Genomic DNA, 19,087 nt, shown 5'->3' on the forward strand with positions numbered 1-19,087 from the left:
ATTACACTAATTTATACAAAGATGACTCGAATTTTGTACTCGTAACAACATCCATATCATGAAGCTACGTACTAACAAATTGTTTACTCAGTGCAATTAAAATAAATTTTAATTTAGTTAAGTGAGTAGATTTCAAAGTAAAATGAAAATATAATTATCGTCTGTTTTTCGATATAGGCTGGTTAATTTAGACATATAATTTTTTTCGTGAACTTTCAGGATGATGATAAAATAGTAATGACGTAATTAAATCAATTTTGAAAAAATCGAATTCTTTAATTAAATGATACACACAAAATAATATTAAAAATTAATAGCATTACATTAATAAATAATACAAACGATATACAGTCTCCAAAATTTTCATTAAAGCATTGGTTGATTGCGTTTTAATTAACAGAAAATTTAACTTTAAGAATGGGATTTTGTATGAAAATAAATAATTAAGTGAACATATCTAACACTAATTGAATTTGTTATAATGTCTACAAAATTGAAATATTCTTCTTCAGGAACTACAAAAATATTTGTTTAAAGTAGAGATATGAAATAAATTAAGTATTCTTAGTAACAGATTATTTTCAAATATTTGATCATTTACAAAGAGTACTTATATTTTAATCAAACAATGAAATATTTAACAGCAGAATATTTCTCTGGTATTTTTTAAAATAATCCCTTAAATCCTTTAAACATTTTTTTTTCATAATTTTACAAAATTAAATGTATTTTTCTAATACTCACAGCATCATAAGCTTAATTATGATTGATATATAACGAAAAAACTCGTTTAAAATAAATAATTTCATAAATTTGAGTTAAAGTATTTTTTTTCATATGCAATTTTTTCACAAAATCTTCATAATATAAAAATATGACTTTTATAATCCAAACGTAATTTTTTTTTATTATTAAATAATCTGCATTCTTATGCTTACTAATGTATTAATTTTCTGATTAAAAAAGCGTTTCTTTTTTACTCAGAGATATTACTAAAAATAACATTTCTTTTCAAAAATGAATCATGAATTTCTTATTTCTCTAATATTGGAGTTTTTTTATTTTAAAACTATCTTTCTTATTGAAGTTTATAATGGAAACGGGCTTAAAAAACTCTTAAATAAATATTTTTCAGTGAAGGATCCGAATGAGTAAAAACGCAGTTTCCTTAATGTCACAGTTTTTTAGATGCATAAAAAGATAATAAAAGAATTCAGATGGAAACTAATTAATGAAGTAAAAGAATACTGAAATGTGGCCGAAAGAAAAGCTGAAAAAGAAAATGAATACATGGATTCAAAAAGTACATTAAAAATTAAGATTTCTGATTCTTAATAATAATAGATCTTTGTTTAATTGCTTATAAAACTTATATGACGAATTATTATTAATGAAGAAAAATGAAATTAATAATTAAAACTACGTATCCCTATAAAACCACACACAAGCAATACCTTTACCTGTATATATGTAATGATATTTCTTCATTTATTTTAAATAATTTCCTATTTTTTTCCATAAATTAATCCATGCTATTCTATTTAAAAAATTTCTCTTTTTTCTTCATCCAAATTCTAGTATTTTATTTAATTATTGCCTACGCGTACTCTAAAAATAAATTTTACTTTGTTTTCCACGCCACAGGAGAAGGGATTAAAATCCCTAACTCCTACGCAAAAGTTTCATATACAGTGTGATTATTATTAAAGTTTCAAAACACTATAAGAAAAGAACCACTGATATGAATGATGTCAAATTTGAACGGCATGTTATTGAAAAAGGCGGAAAGCGTATGGCTGAAGAAAAAAATTTAGTTTCAAATTTTAGCAACAGATGGCGCTGTAAACGGCAGAATCGCGACGAGAAATGAGAAATGATTCATAAAACAACGACTAAGGTGTAAGTTACACATTCAAACGCATTGACAGATTAGAATTGTTGAGTAGTTATGACTATACATATGACTATACATATCACATCTAAAGGGACAAATCGGTTTCAAGAGTTTGGCGGCGACATACCGCATAAGAACCATTCATCAAAGAAGTTCGGAAATATCGCGAGACTGGCGCAAAACATGTTGAATATGATGTCCACCGTTGTGTGCAACACGTTGAAAGCGACAAACAGCATGTTCCACAACATATCGCAGTGTCTCCGGGGTGATGTTCAGAATGTGTTGCGAAATGCATATCTTTAATATACCGCTAAATTTGCAATTGGAGCAGGAAACACAGCATCATTCAGATAACCCACAGCCAGAAGTCACACGGAGTAAGATCAGGAGATCGGGACGTCCAGGCTGTAAGGAAATAGCGGCTGATAATTCGAGCACTTCCAGAATGATGCCTCAGCAGCTCCTTCACGGGATGTGCACGGTAGCGCCATCGTGTATAAAAATGATTCCATCCACACATCCATGCTGTTGCAGAGCTGGAATGACGTGGTTGCGCAAAAGATAAGCATAGCGATGACCAGTGACGGTAGCGGTAACAGGACCGGAAGCACCCGTCTGCTCGAAAAAATATGGCTGTAGGATGAATAATGCTTTAAAGCATCACCACACCGTGACCTTTTCAGGATGAAGTGGTACGGGGCGCGTTGCCAGTGTATTTTCTGTTGCCCATATTCGAGATTTCTGAGTATTGACGTACACTGTCAGATGGAAGTGAACTTCATCTATCCACAATATTTTCCATGGCCATTCATTATCCACTTCCATGCGAAATTCTAACGCTGGCAGATCAGACGGAAGCAACTCCCGCACATAGCCAATTTTGTATGGATAGCATTGCAGGATGTTCCGTACAATTTTCAGCACCGTGCTTGTAGGCCTGTCAAATGTTCGGGCAATTCCTCGTGCACTGACGGTTGCACAGCACCTGCCGACCCCTCTTGTAATGCTGTAGCCACTTCTTCAACTACCGTCGAATGCATTCGTTTTCTCCCTCTACCAGATTGCACATCAAATGAACCTGTCGTTTCGAATTTTTGCATCATTTTCTTCAGACCCACAACACTCATTGGACCAAAGCCTTCTTTTATACCCTTCAGTGTCCTGAACTTTTGCAGAGCTACTTTTGTACAATCATCGTTCTTGTAATATAGCTTTACCAGCAGAGCACGGTCCTGCAGTGAGACACTAATGGCGAACGTCTGAGACGCGAAATGAGGAACAGCCGTGTACCTGGCGATTTTATAACACTGAAATGTGTCGTATGCATGATAGGTATTTTAATTTACATCTTTTGCCGCTTACAGCGCCATCTGTTGCTAAAATAGGAAACTAAGTTTTTTCTTCTGCCATACGCTTTCCGCCTTCTTCAATAAGATGCCGTTCAAATTTGACGTCATTCTCATCAGTGGTTCTTTTTTATAGCGTTTTGAAACTTAAACTTTAATTATAATCACCCTGTATATAAGATTCGACACGGGTAAAAAAAATCCTGCTGGAATCTCGTAATAAAATCAATAAAGGGAAAATTTCTGAGCTATTTTTGCTCTTGTCTTTGGTGGCGAACTCAGAATCGCTTTTTGTTCCCTTGTAAAAATTATGCTTTCCGTGATAAAATAAAGTGCATTCAAATAGTCTCTTCATTTATTCCACATAACTACCAATTTAAACTACTACACACACACATACTACTACATACACATAATCTAGCAAAATAAGTTGAAGCAGACAGAAGACCTTTTGGTATTTATACATTAAGCCTCTCTGTAATACACAAGTAAAGGAAAATTTCGCTGTAACATACATGGTATTTTCATCTTATTTATTTGAGGCAACTTTTATCTCCATGATCTTGTGCTAAGAAAGAGACTTCTCTCCTCCGTTATCTAAGAATACCTTTAAATAATAAAGTGTTTTTTTTAAATACAAGAGTGCTTGTAGTGTGAGCCTCAAGAATACTTATAGGAACTACTCAGTGTGGTGTCGCTTTGTACAATTTTTCTAAAGAATATTTTACTAGGCTACTATCACCATTGACATATCTATACGGGCGATTCCTCGTAGCAATTCATAAGCAAACGAATGTATGCCTTAAATCATTTTCATTAGTTATAACTCTTGTTAGTGTGATATTTGAGTTTTTCTTTAATCGTCACAAAATATGATAGCAAAATGACTCATATTAACTATGAATCATTATTTTGCTATTAATTTGACAGATTTTAATCTCATCAACTCATATTGCAATGAATATATATTTGACGATGTGTAAGGCGGTCTCATGCAACCACCATTCTCAAGCTTCTCCGATTCTAACGGTTTTAAGTTTACAGATCTTAAAGCCTAATCTGGAGATCTACTAAATCCAAAATATTATTGTAAATATGTATCTAGTAGTGATGAACTGCAATGAAAAATGACCAGGAAAAGAATGCTATTTTCTGACCAGCACTTCTTTCATTTCACTGAAAAAAAGGAGAATATAATGATTAATGTTGATACAAAAATATGTCGTCGCTATTTTAGTTGTTCCAATATTAATAATTTGTTTTGTAATGTTATGATTATATTGTTTGAAAGCTTTCAATTTAGGTTTTGACAAATACTGTCATCTCTGGGCCAAGATCTGAACTTGCACGTGGCATGCAGAGCTGCATGTTAATGAACTGCAATCTGACAATTGACTGCATAATTGTTGTTTTTGCTCCTTGATACGGACCTATATTTTTAGAAAAAGATTTCCCCATACTTAGGATTATCTGGAATTTTGTTTCTAATGTCTACGTAAAATAATCAATTTATGCAAAATAAAGGGTATTTTTGGGGGCGTAGACATTTTAAGATTTCTTTCGAGTTACTGAAATTACATAAGTAACAACAAAACCGCTCAAATTTATTCAATGCTGTATTTAATTTCCTCAAATATTATAAGAACTCTTTGATTGCTGAAAAGTATAAAAAAATTGTCCTGCTAAAGAAACTACTTTTAGAAATCATCATCTGGTGTCAAGTGCCGATGATTGTGCTCAAAAATTCAGCAAGTTATTTTTCAAAAATGCTAGAAGCTATTGAGTTTTAACTAACATGTCCCAAGAAGTTGAAGAAGGGACCTGATTTACCACAGAAAACACTCCAATCAGCTTTAAAGGAGGCTCAATGAGATTTGAAGAGCAAGCATTTTTTATAAAGGCATCTAAGCAATTTTTTAACGACAGCATTCTTTCGATTTTAATCCACTGATGCTTTGTCTCATAGAAAGTTCTTTTCTCTCAACTGTCGCACTTCATTTTGCGTTTATTTATTATTAAGAATTTACATTTAAACTGGATATAACACAATAATTAGTGATAGATCTAATGTAACGAGGTGCAGTATTTTTTAAATTTTATAATATGATGAATTTGTGATAAATAACTGTTTTAGTAGTGTTATTTCGGATTAATCTTACTATCATAATAAATAGATCTAAGATAATAAGCAAATATATGTGCTTCATTTATTTTGATATACTTATAAAGCCGTAAATTAAAAGCATTTGTAATAGGTTTTAATACATGAATCTGTTATGTTTTTACGGAAATTTAGGTATGTGACTACGTTCGAAATGAATCAATGAATAGTTTGGAAATTGTTCGAAAGAGCTATATTTTGACTATTTACTAAAAAAAAAAAAAAAAAAAAAAAGATCTATAAATCAAAATATACCAGTTAAATGGCAAAACACTTTTTGATTGGAAAAAGGGGGCATTGTTGGTTATAAAGAGGTATAAAGCAAAAATCTTCAAGTTTGGAGATTGATGAAATGATTTGCATAACAGTTTGTAGATAATTTAAGAAATCCATTATCTAGTTCCTGAACTAAAATATAATTACTTACTAACTAACTTATAATGAAGGACTTATGGCCTTAATATTCGAAATAATATATATATATATATATATATATATATATATATCATCTTCACTCATCTGGTGTCAGGCTATCGTGAAACCTGCAATAAGATAATATAAAACTCCAACTTCTACTTTATTTATCTTTTTTTCTATAATGATGCCAGGTAATTCAGTCGTGTGTCAAATCTTACTGTAGTTGGCCACAAGAAAGTGACACTAGTTTTCACGAGCCATGTAAGGAACTAATAATATAATAAGCTTAATAGATTGATTTTAAAAAGTTAAATACCAAATTATTGGCATTAATTATTCCTAAAATATTTGAATAAATCACTTAAACTATTATTTAAAAATAAATTACTAAATGAAACGTTTAAATCTACCAAAATTGCTTTGTAAGGATAATTTTCTGATCTTTCTTGATATTCAGGTTGCACCACAGAATATTTCACGCACATTTATGTGCGATCAGATTGATCGAACTGTTTCAGTATGAATAAAAATTACTAATGAATATTAGAAGGGTCAGAGTATTTCCATCTTCGCCAGTGTTTATTTTGTTCAGCAATATATATCCACTTGAGAACGATATCGGCTATGCTAGTGCGCAAAGGATTAAAAAATGCTTTAATTTTTAAAATATGAAGAATTATCTTGATTTTAGAAAGTATTCAACTTAGCTATTGATAGTTATAATATTAAATGAAATCCAGTTCAAGAAGTTGTAATATATAACTATTAGAATAAATATGAAATATAATTATTTCAAGTTAAAAGTACTCTTTAATTAAACATTTAAACATGCACAATGTGTAAATACATGTTACTACAGATTTTATATTATGGTAGACAAATTCAGTTTTTAAAACTATCATTCTTGCTACACATAAAATGATGATGAACAATATGCAAAATTTGCTCTTATTTCTTATTGGCGAATGACAAAATTCAAATGTAAGCAAATCGCTATATGAACGTTTCATACTATTTTATTTGATATTTTATAGCTGAACTCAAATCAACGCTTCACTAATTAATGAAACTGCAAAATATGGTTAGAAATGTTCTGTGGAAGGCTTAAGATGTCACAAAAATTAAACTCGATCAGAAGTATCAATATGTAAAAAAAATCAATAAGCAGATAATAAAAATTGATCAAATGAACATGAGAGTAAGTTCAATTATTAGTAGATTGCCTTAAAGTATAAGCCGAAGATCTAATTTATCTAAAAAAGTTAAGGACGATATCGTCTAAAACTGTTATCTCAAAAATACAGTTTGTTTAACATTTAAAAATTAAATGAAATTTTAAGAATATCAGTTCCATTTTTGAGCAATTTTTTCCTCACTTTTACGTTATTTTTTTAATTTAATTTAATACGCTATCATTTACAATGTCGTGTTGAAATTCTAAGTATCCCATCAAAACCTACAATATCATGCTTTCTTCAATGTTGAAGATGAAAATATTACTTTTTTGGTACATTAACTCCGAAATGGTATTTTTTATTCCACTTTTACTTTGCCTTATGTAAAATTATTAATTCCTGCCTCGTAATTTTTAACAGAATGATTTGATTGATTTAACACTTTGATTACAGATTGATTAATAAGGTTTCTTTATTTAAGTAATTTCAAAAGTTGCAATTATCTTACATTTCATTTTTAAAATCATTATTTTTTTTCAATAATAACGCATTTACATTTAAACCATTTATGATTTTCGAAAGAAATGAAAAATGTCCTTTGAAAACACATATTTTCTTTTATCATTCGAAGAAATTTCTGGCAATTCATCATTCAATCAAAATTTCGAAGCAGCTCTCCTCTTATTGGTATTCGATTACCCTCATAACGCCTCTTGGAATTTTCCAAAGATATTTCGGTTTCCAAAAAATGCAAAAATGAAAGGAGAAAAAAAAAATATGAATCTAGACATAAAAACGAAATCACTCCTGGTCTTCTCCAACACATCCTGAGCGTTATGTCTTTCGATTTTTTGGACTACAAATCTGCAAAGGAAAGATCAAAAAGCATTTTCTACTTTCTAAGATGTCCAGGAATTTAGGTAATGGTCCGTGCATGGCGAATATCGATAAGAGAAGAATTGCATTCCTTGTGGAAAAACAATGCATCGCGAAGAGAAGAAAAAGAAATTTCGCGCCTTGAAGAAATTTCTGAATCTTTTCGTACATAAGATGGGGAAGCATTTTTCTATCCAGAAGTGCAACGTATTTTTAAAGCGACTCCTTAATAAATCTTATTTTCAAGTACCTCGACATGACACAAACACTTGACTTCAAAGTTTCTTCGGGAATATTGAGATTTTTCAGGCTAGTGAAGCTGAATATATTTTTGAAATTTCTGAAAAAAAATCATTGATTATTCTGATAAAAAAAGTGTTTTGAATTGAAAGTGATCAAGCTTTAATCTTGTCTTTAACTTTAGACAAACATAAAAATATAACATTACATATATATATATATATATATATATATATATATATATATATATATATATATATATATATATATATATATATATATATATAAGCTATTTATATTATGGACGTTATTGAAATGAATGTTATTTTTTGAATCTGTAAGCGAAATAATGACCCCATTCACGGTTTATTCGAATAGGAATGGGGTTACATTCTTATAAATTTTGTACTTTCAAAAAATATATAATTAAGCTCTTAGTAGACACTAATTTTTTTTAAAAAGTCATCATTCATTATATATATATATATATATATATATATATATATATATATATATATATATATATATATATATATATATATATATATATATATATATATATATATATATATATATATATATATATATATATATATATATATATATATATATATATATATATATATATATATATATATATAGAAAGAGAGAGAGAGAGGGAGAGAGAGAGAGATTTATCCACTTAAATGAGATTAATTCAGGCATTCTTAAATCACTTGACTGAAGCGAAATAAACATCAGACAGGAATACGTCCTCTTATTCATTAATAAAAAAACTGTACCTAAATACATTACTATGGATCTTTTACAAATGTATTTAAATTGCATCTGAAACATAAATATTTTCGTGTTTTAAAAACTATCCGCAAAAAAGAAGGGAAGGATATGCTGCATCCCCTTAATAACATCCTTGATTTTAGAATTTAGTGATGTTTCTTGAACTTTTTTAAATTTTAGGGAAGTGAGATAATCAATACGGTTAACTAATCTTTGTGTTTATAATTTAAGACCATTTCATTTTAGGTACCTAAAGTCATGCTTCGATTTAACTTTTTTTATGTATCTGTCTGAGCTTAATGTCTCTATTTAACTATCTTATGCCTCTGTATAATGTTGTTTTATCTGTCCGAAAGCGATTTTCAGACAAAGCTCTAATTTCTAACCGTGACGAGGTAGAAACTCATCTCCAAATTTCCAGTTGGATATCTATTCCCGTCTTTTTGACCTTTGAAGTTAGGTTTAAAAAGCATAAACAAAATGACTCATATTTAGCGGAAACGGATTTTCAACTTATGATTCTCTGATTTCATAATTGAAACTTTACAATAAGGAAATTTTTAAAACCTATATTAGAAATACAAAACCATTATATAACAATGATACAGGTTACTACCAACCCCTTCAGATGACAAGTATTAATACTTTGAAATAAAGTTGTAAGATTAAATTTCTAACTATTTAATAATTGTTTCGTTTTTGACGAATAAGATAATTTATAAGCAGTTTTCTAAGAAGTTTTAAGAATTTCGAACTACATTTATAAGATTATATTGGTTGCAGATTTAATTTTCATGCCCAGTGAATATTCTTTTTACTTAGAGACTTTTTAACAGATTTTCCTAATTAATATTTACATTTTATACAATGTATTATAACCTAAAATCATTAATCAGAGAAAAATCTTTAATTTACATGTCCGAGAGAATATTTTTGTTAAAAAATTCAATTTTATGTGACATACTATATACTCAATCTCTTGTAATAATCTAACGTATAGCATATATTAATGTGTTACACGAGTTGCATAAATTATGAATGAAATCAGTTCATTCAGTTGAGCGGTTACTTCGCACCAGCTCTTTTGATCACTAAAATTGAAAAATCAATGGTCATTGTTAAGTTGCTGGTTATAGAGCATGGTTGAGTATCTTTTACATACTAATTGCTATATTTCAATTTCAAGTGCAAAGAAAAAGAATGATTCGCTATACATCCACCTTCCTAATTTCCATCACATGGAGATCATGGTAGGATATCCACCTCATTTTATGTTCCATTACTTTATTTCCATTGCAAGGAACGAATGGGAGGAAATTTATTTTCTTCCCTTGCTTATTACATTTTCTTCTTACAAAACAAATAGTTGAATGTCAATTCCTCTTCAATTTACATTACTCCATTTTCAACGAATATGATACATAGTTGAATATCTTCTCCTCTCTAATATTCATCACTCCATTTCATTGCATGGAAAGCGTGCGTAGTCGGATATCCATTTTTATGCAATTTCCATCGAATGGAATACATATTTGGATATCTATTTCTTTCGGAATTCCATCGAATTAAACGCATAGTTGGATATTTTTTTTTACCCCTGTTTCCACCATTCTATTTCCATTGCATGCAGCGAATAGTCGGATATATATTCCAATTCAATTTCCATCGAATAGAAAGCATACTTGGATATTGATTCCACCCCTATTTCCATCGCATGAAATGCATAGTCGGATATCCACTACTATGTAATTTCCATCGAATATAACGCATATTTGTATATCTATTCCTCACCTATTTCCATCAAATGGGACATATAGTTGGATATATATTCCTCTCCAATATCCATAGAATAGCATGCATATTCAGGTATCTATTTCTCTCCAACTTCCATAGAATGGAATGTAAATTTAGATATCTATTCCACCCCTCTTTCTACCATCAATTCAATAAGCCTACCTCAATTTACCATTTAATTGTTTCCAATGGAAAGCATAGTTGGTCATCCATTCTTTTCTAATTGCCATTGAACCGGTTTGAATGGGTCCTCTCTGAATGTGGAAGGAAGTGGAAAGAGGTCATGAAAAGGATAGAGGTCTGCAGTACTCTACGAAATGTGGATTCACCCAGTGGCGTGCTGATGCATGCTGTTGGTTTGGCACGATTGAGAAATCTAGTCAAAATGAATGTTTAAAAAAATAAATAAGCAATTCAATGAATGAGCAAAACTTAAATGATATAGATTGTCAAGCCACCGATGGCGTGACATCAAGTACTGGCTTACGTCTCAGCCGAAATACAAACCAATGAGGATGCATTAAATTCTTGATGATGATTAAATGATGTTATTTTTAAGATTTCCTATTATTCGGTGTTTCTGTTATGTATATGTTAAATACTAATTTGATAACTTTGTTTGTAATTAAGTGCTCTCTTAGATTACATAAAGTATAATGTTATGAAATTAAAAAAAAATCATTTAGCCATTTTATCGTTCACATCTTTTCTACAAATGACTGTGCTTTGTTTATTTCAGGTATGCTCTCTTAGAAGGTTTGCGGCTTCGGCTTTAGTTTTACTGACAGACCTACATTACAAACCTCGAACGCTGCCTTATTACGACTGACAACTGTCACACACAAACTCTAGCTGATACATTCCCACTGATCTATAGCAGATCTCTCAATACAGTTGTCGAATATCATGATCAATACAGACTTACATGCAGTTGTACATAGAAAGTGTATAAAAAAGAATAAATATTCGGCCTGCTCATTGTAAATAACATTTTTCTACAAATTGGAATATTTATTTCGTAATAAAAAAATTGCACCCTGTGTTTTGTTTGCGTTTATTTAAATAAATATTACATAATTATTTTTTGAGTTACTTATTTATTTCAAGTAAAGGAAAGTTCAAAAATATCCACCAAAATCTATATAATTTTTATCGGAATCTATCACTCTATTAAAAATTCTTTGCAGATTTCTAAGAGAAATACTGCAATTATAACACAATACAATAAAAAGAATTACTGTAAATAAAACTTTTAAACTCGGAATATATATTTTTTACAAAATTAAGTAATATTTAAATATTACATTTTTTTACATAATAACACTTAACATACTTAAGCATAAGTTTTATTTTTAAAAAATGCATTGATTGTTATTACAAGAAAGTATAAACAATAAATAAAAATATCTTCACAATGATTTAAATGCTTTCTAACTTTACATTAGATATTATTTTTTATAAACTTTGAAAATATTATAAACTTTGATTAACAACTTAACAACTTTTTATAAACTTTGAAATATAAAATATCACATTTTAGCTCCATCATTTACTTCCTTTTCATCGGACAAAGATTACCCTGTATGCTTATATTAAGATTTTCTTCATTCATATAAAGACATATTGATATTTATAGTTACAAATCAGGTTAGAAGTTGATTTTCATAGCTATATTTAAATATAAAAATTATTTATATCAAAATATTAAATATAAAAATATTTTGCAAAATAATAATGCAAATTACGCAATAGGTTTCTTAAAAAAATTTCTCGTAAATATTGTAAAATATAGGAAGAACAAAACGAATATATCGTTACAATTAATTAAAAATTTGATTTTATTATAAAATCCTATGCTTCCATGTAATGGCACATGCTATGTACATGCTGATATGCTGAAGAATATAAAGGTGTCTCTATCGATTTTTTGTCCTTTTAGTGTAAAATAACTTCAAAGCTTTGTGTTACTGTTATATTTGTGTATTAGTGGTAGTCTAGTTTATTTATATTTAATATGATATAATTATGGCTTGAAGCATGTTAAATTATACAATGTAAAACAATGAAGAAATTATTTAGAAGATTTGATGAGCTTTAAAAAACCGTCACTATATATAGAAAATGTATTTTTTGTTTCATTTTTTCTTTTCTCTTGATTTTAGTTGTTAATGATATTTTAAATTATTTCATTTATTCCTTCCATAATGTTTAAACAAATTCTGTATGTTTTTATACCATCAACATAATATGAAAAAATAGTGAGGAAACTGTAAAAATAATTTGGTGTAATTCATACTTTATTTGATTTAAAAATCACTGGAACAATTTATAGGAGTATGAACATTATATTATAAACATTTGAAAAAATACCTTTATTTATATGCAGATGCATTGTCGTTGTTTCATACTGATATTACTTGTTCGTATATTTTGTCTTATACACATTTTAAGCGCCATAAATATGAAAATTTTAATTCATGTTTTTGTTCAAATATTCTAAACGCTTTTTAAGCACCGAAGCAGGAAAAAATATCAATTTTACATGTCTTCGCAAGCAGACGACTTTCGACCTTTAGGAATCTCGAAGAATGATAGAACATACGAAATATGAATTACAAAAATACAAGAAAGACTCATTACTTAATAAAAATATTCTTAAATAAAGAAACACTAATTACAAAAGTCCTTAATTTAGAATTCAGTATGTGGTCTCCTATAAGTAAATTCCAGATTAATAACTGTACAATAATGGAAAAAAACTCGTAATAATATTCAAAGTAAGAAGATAAAAATAACAAAGACTGAATCTTGAAGATTCAAGTAGAAAACACAGTGCCATACATATTATAAGAATATTTTTAATTAGGATTTTTTGACATACTAGGAAATATTTTATTTTATATTAATTAACATTTTGAAAATACACTCATTTCGAGATAACTACACATATATCAATTAAAAATGAATGCATTTGCATGGCAATGCATTTTGCTGATTCTATTATATAAAATGCAAAGATAGGATGTATAATAAGTAAAAAGGATGTTTAATATTCTAATGTACATATTTACATTAAGATTAGGTACATTATGATTACATATAATTTAATATCCTTATGTCCAATTTCATATTTATGTTCCCCATATATATTTAAATCACACGAATAAACCTAATTTCAAAAATTACATGGTATTTTAATTTTATTCTTTCTTTCTTTTCTAAATTATGATTGCCATCGAAATTTAATGAATTATTTGAATGAAATTAGAATAAAAATTAAAAGACTAAATCTCATATTAAACGAGAAATTTCTTAGAAATATTATTTGGAATTAAAATTTTATTTTTGTAAGTATTTAAATTAATATTATTCTAGTTTCTATTACGGATAACAAATAATGTTTCATTTCAAAATGTATTTGTATTAACATGCGTTAAAATATATAGAATTCCTTTTTTTGTGTTTGCATATTTCACATTAATAAAAAAATACACAGGTACAAAAGTAAAATGTAAAAATCATCTCGAATAAATATTTAATGTTTCTTTTTTTGTCATTTAAATTTCTTTCATGGTTAAAATTTCTTTTTTATAAAAAAATATTCTGATGACTTCTAGTCAAATAAATGATTTTATTTGTTATATACTTTTTAACTTATTTGTTGCTTTAATCAATTAAAAAAAAGCAAAGAATAAAAAAGTAATTCACCTTTATTAATTTATATTAAATTAAGTAATAAGTAATTAAAATTAAAATATAATAAATGAAAAGCATAACGGTAATAGGTATGGTTAATAGGTATAAATAATTGCTACTCTATTTAAAGAATTAAAAATTGTCAAAAAACTAAAAACTTATAAAAAAATCTTTATAAAAATGCCTTAAGCAGCAATCAGTGAACTTCGTAGATTGATATATAAAAATCATGAAATATACTAATAAGATATAATACTATTAATTTAATAGTTTAATATAATACTAAAAATTTTATTGTTTTACTTACCTTTACAACATTAAGTTAACTGCTTTTCGTTTAAGGACCAATATTTTTTATGTGCATTGAGAAAACTAATTATCATGATTGCATGATTAAGTAAATTCACCCCTAAAAGTTTTACAGCCCCATAAAACGTATAATTAAAAAAATGTTTCTTTGAATATCCGGATATCAATTGCATTATAAATTGCAAATCTTTTATTTATTTATGAAGTTCTTATTTATTTAATTTGAGCAAATAAATGGATTTTATTTCGTAAAATTGTTAATAATGATAATAATAATAATAATAAAAAATAAAAAAAAACTGGAATCAGCAATCAGATCATGTTGCGAAAAATCATAAAATATGAGTGTATGAAACAGCAAAAAAGAAAATAAATAATAAAAATGAATTTTTCTTCTTTTATTTATAAAGTTTTGTCATGTAATAAAAAGAAGCGATTATTTTGTTGACCATTTCGAACAGAATAAAAGATACCTATTATTTTAATTCCCAATAAAATTTTTAAAAAATAAAATGAATAAATATATATAATTGGTAAATAAATCTATGCTCCTGAATTTGAAACAAATATCTCTTTTTGTCCTAATTAACTGTCATTTAAGTAAAAAATATCGTTTGAAAAAGTACGAAGTACTGATTTTGCAATCAGAAAGCTGTTTTTGCTAATTTTTGTTAAATCTATCTAAATTATAACTGTACTGTTTACTGAAATTCAAAAGCAACTGGCAATATTAAATGTCTGGTATGCGAAATGCAACTTCCTTCTGATAATATTAAATAAGTGCATCCAAAGTTCTAAATATGAATATAAATAATTTGTTTAGACCAATTAGAGGAAGATCCAACAATAATTGAAGAATTTGTAGAATTTAGAACTGAAAATTTGTGATGTGATACAATATTTTTAAAGCCAGGTAAGTTTTTTTTTCAAAGATTTAATGGTATTATCAGAAATTGGAGCTCTCTCTTTTGTAAACTGAATATGATGAAAGCTATACAACCGGGTTTTAGCAGGTCAATTCGTATTTTTTTAAATAAAATATCTCATTTGTGAATTTTTTTGTAGATTATGCTAAATAGATTTGTTATGTAATATTTAAAAGTTACAACTTAAAGAAGTATATCTTATTTTCAGAAAATAACGTAAAAGGTTATATTAATGATATCACAAGGGGTGTTCAAATGAACAGGTGCAAACGACATTGGGAGTATAAATGTGGACTTTTTTCAAAGTACACACCAGAGGCCAGAGCACAACGATCCCACTGATTAACGATCCGAAGGATTCCTTTTTCCCAGAATTCCTGAGGCCGTGACGAGACCCAGTCCTTCAGAGCGTCCTTGAGTCCGCCACCCAAAGTCTTCTATTTGTTGAATTTCTCGCTCCCCGAAAAACCATTAACTCAAATGTGTACTATGAGACACTCCGAAGATTACGCAGGTCCATCAAGAACAAAAGACCGGGGTTACTCAGGTAGGGTGTATATTTTGGTGTATATTTTGAATAAATTTTCATGTGTACCAACAGTGTCGTTTCGTACCTTTTCACTTGAACATCCCTTGTACATAGTTCAGAAATAAGTGTACTACTTATCACTATAATAGCCGTATCTTACACAGTTTGATCACAAATGGGAACTAATCTTACAGTTTTAGTAGTGTTCGTGAGTAAACACATACTCATACACGCAAAGAATTTGTATAAGATAGCAGATAAACTGAAAGAATTGTTAAGCATGGAGACAAGTCTGTTGATAGCTGCAAATAATTTTCTATCTAACAAAATAAAGAAATACATTTTTAATGATCTAAAGACATAACATATTCTTTATTTAAACACTTTAAGTAGCCTTCAGCAAACTTCAATGATCATCAGACAATTAATAAAAAAATAATATAACAATTATTATTATGCTGTTTCATTCATCTTTAAATTCTTTAATTATTTATTTTTCAACTAAAAAGATATTTAAAACATAAAGCAACATTCAGAAAAGGGATTTTTTTAGAGTTATTACGGATAAAGGAATGCGCTTATGTGTTATGCAATCTACCGCTAATATTTGCCCGTGTATTTTTCCAATCTACACTAACTCTGCAATAGTGGGTTGTGTGCGTTGCAATAGTGGGAGCTTCAGATCATGGTTATGAATAGGACTGAAATTGATTTTTGAGTTTTGACCAGCTGATATTTTTTTTAGAATGAGCAAATTATATCAAAATAAAAATACTAAGCTCCTATTCATGGAATTTATAGATAACCTATATATTTTGGAAGCAAAAATATTTCTCATTTTCTGTATTAGGTATTGTTCTAAATCTGTAATACTTCTTTTCTACATTGTTTGTCTCATTGATGGAATGACAGAATTGAAGATATTGTTAATGGATGGTGAATGAATGTCATGAAAATGACAAAGTGTGGGAAAAAACTTTGGACAAAATTAAAGAGTCTGAAAAAATGTAAAATTTTATAGAAATATCTATAGAAAACCACATTATAAATTATTCTAAATAATTTCATGTGTCGTCACGTTTTGTTGGTCAAGAGTACTTGGCACATTTGCTCTTTTTGCACTGTTGATGGCAGAACTAGCTCCCTAGTTGATTTCGCTATGGTACATTATTATTTCTTATTTCGAGATTTGTTATCTGTCTATATTGGTAATGTCTACAAATGTTGTTCCATGTGTCCATTTGCTGTGGTTTGTTGACAATGCTCTGTGTTATCTCGACTTTCCAAGGAATAAAGCTTCCGTATCCTTTATCATGATTGTGGAACATTTTTTACTATGTCCCATGGAACAATTTTACTTAATATTATTTAATTAACGCAAATGAGACTGACTCGAGCAAAAATTAATATCTCTTGAACCAGTAATACCTTATCTTGAGGCTAGTTTTACTGTTTAGCAAGTGCAGTATGGGATTTTAGATTTTTCACGGAAAAATCTAAAATCGGTGAATCACCATTCAAATTTTACACAATAACATTTCGTGTTGCAGTAATTCTTAATAAAAAGAGCAGTTAGAAAGGAAATGTTTCACGGGATTAACTTATATTTTTATTAACATATAATGCTTTTATGAAGTCCATTTTTTGACATTTAGTTATTGCCTATTGTAAAAAATTATGGTGCAACTGAATTATGAGAATGCTTGGTTTTTATAATAAAGGATTGCTTAAAATATCTTGTACACTTCTGAATGTGAATAGTTTAGAATAATTAAAGGACCATGAAGCATTCTTTAAAGAAATCGATATGGTGATGCTCCATTATGCAATCAATCGTGTTCATTTCAGAATAAATATATATTAGTAAGATGAAAGAAAATATATTGAACGCATTTTTCAAATAATTTCAATTTAAAAGAAGCAGAATTAAATTTTACAATTTAAAATCAACAAATGAATTTCAGTTGTGTAAAAATTTAACTACATAATAAAAATAGAAAAGCAATTACTCAAAATTAATTCCAGTACTTAAATAACCAGCAAATATTTGCCAATTATACAAAATGTCCTTTTTACATATTTTGTTTTGTTTTCTTACTGCCTAAATACAGCACTGAAACACTATTTTTGCATTTAATGGAGAAAAATGTGAAGCGGTTTTCTCTTTACAAATATAATTTCCATTGTTTAAACAGTATATATATATATATATATATATATATATATATATGAAATGATGTTACATTTTGATCAGTATTTTTAATTATTTTGCAAATTAGCTCTAAACAAGTTTATTGCAATCCTGATGATCGTATAAATCGAAAGAAACATTTACGTCTTGAAGAAACCTTTATTTCTTAATCAAGAATCCTCTCAGGAGCTACATTTATCCTTTTGTCCCGTCCATCTTGTCAAAGCTGTAAGAACTTTGAGGTGTTACCTGACAAGCTGTATCCATTCTCCACCCATTTCTTGTTACCTTAGATGAATTACACGCCAGAATCAGGATCTTATCTGTGAGGACAGAGTGACAATTTAAAGATCACAGCAAATTTTCCAAGATGTAATGAACTTATAAATGTAGTTTAATAAATATAACATAAAGAGGAATTAATTTTTTAAATGGTAACTATGAATTCATTTCTTACTTATTTAAAATATAATTGCATTTATTGTTCAAACAACTAAAAATCCATTGTAGAATAATTTATATTTTCCAACAATAATACACTTGAGTGTACTGGAGTTATACAGGATAAACCGTTGCTATATCTATATTTGGAGTTGAACACTTAGGAACAAAAATTATATTTAATTAAAATTTAAACAAAATTCTAGTTTTATTTCAATGATCCCCTAAAATATTGCTTCGCAAATTATGTTTTTATACCATACAAAATTTTTGAGTGTTTTTTCTTCAATATCACTTCAAACGCTTCGTAAT

The 19,087-nt window shown here is 28.2% G+C and overlaps 1 protein-coding gene across 1 annotated transcript in view; it reads left to right on the forward strand.

The window, feature by feature from the left end:
• Positions 1-11,677, forward strand: part of LOC129985171 (hemicentin-1-like) — a 515,751-nt gene extending 504,074 nt beyond the window's left edge. The window contains exon 13 of the mRNA XM_056095097.1: positions 11,423-11,677. The gene's annotated coding sequence lies outside the window, so the exon portion shown is untranslated. The remainder of the gene's footprint in view (positions 1-11,422) is intronic.
• Positions 11,678-19,087: the final 7,410 nt, after the last annotated feature.

The sequence above is a fragment of the Argiope bruennichi genome, chromosome 9 (assembly GCF_947563725.1).
Source record: "Argiope bruennichi chromosome 9, qqArgBrue1.1, whole genome shotgun sequence".
In the NCBI taxonomy this organism is placed as follows: domain Eukaryota; kingdom Metazoa; phylum Arthropoda; class Arachnida; order Araneae; family Araneidae; genus Argiope; species Argiope bruennichi.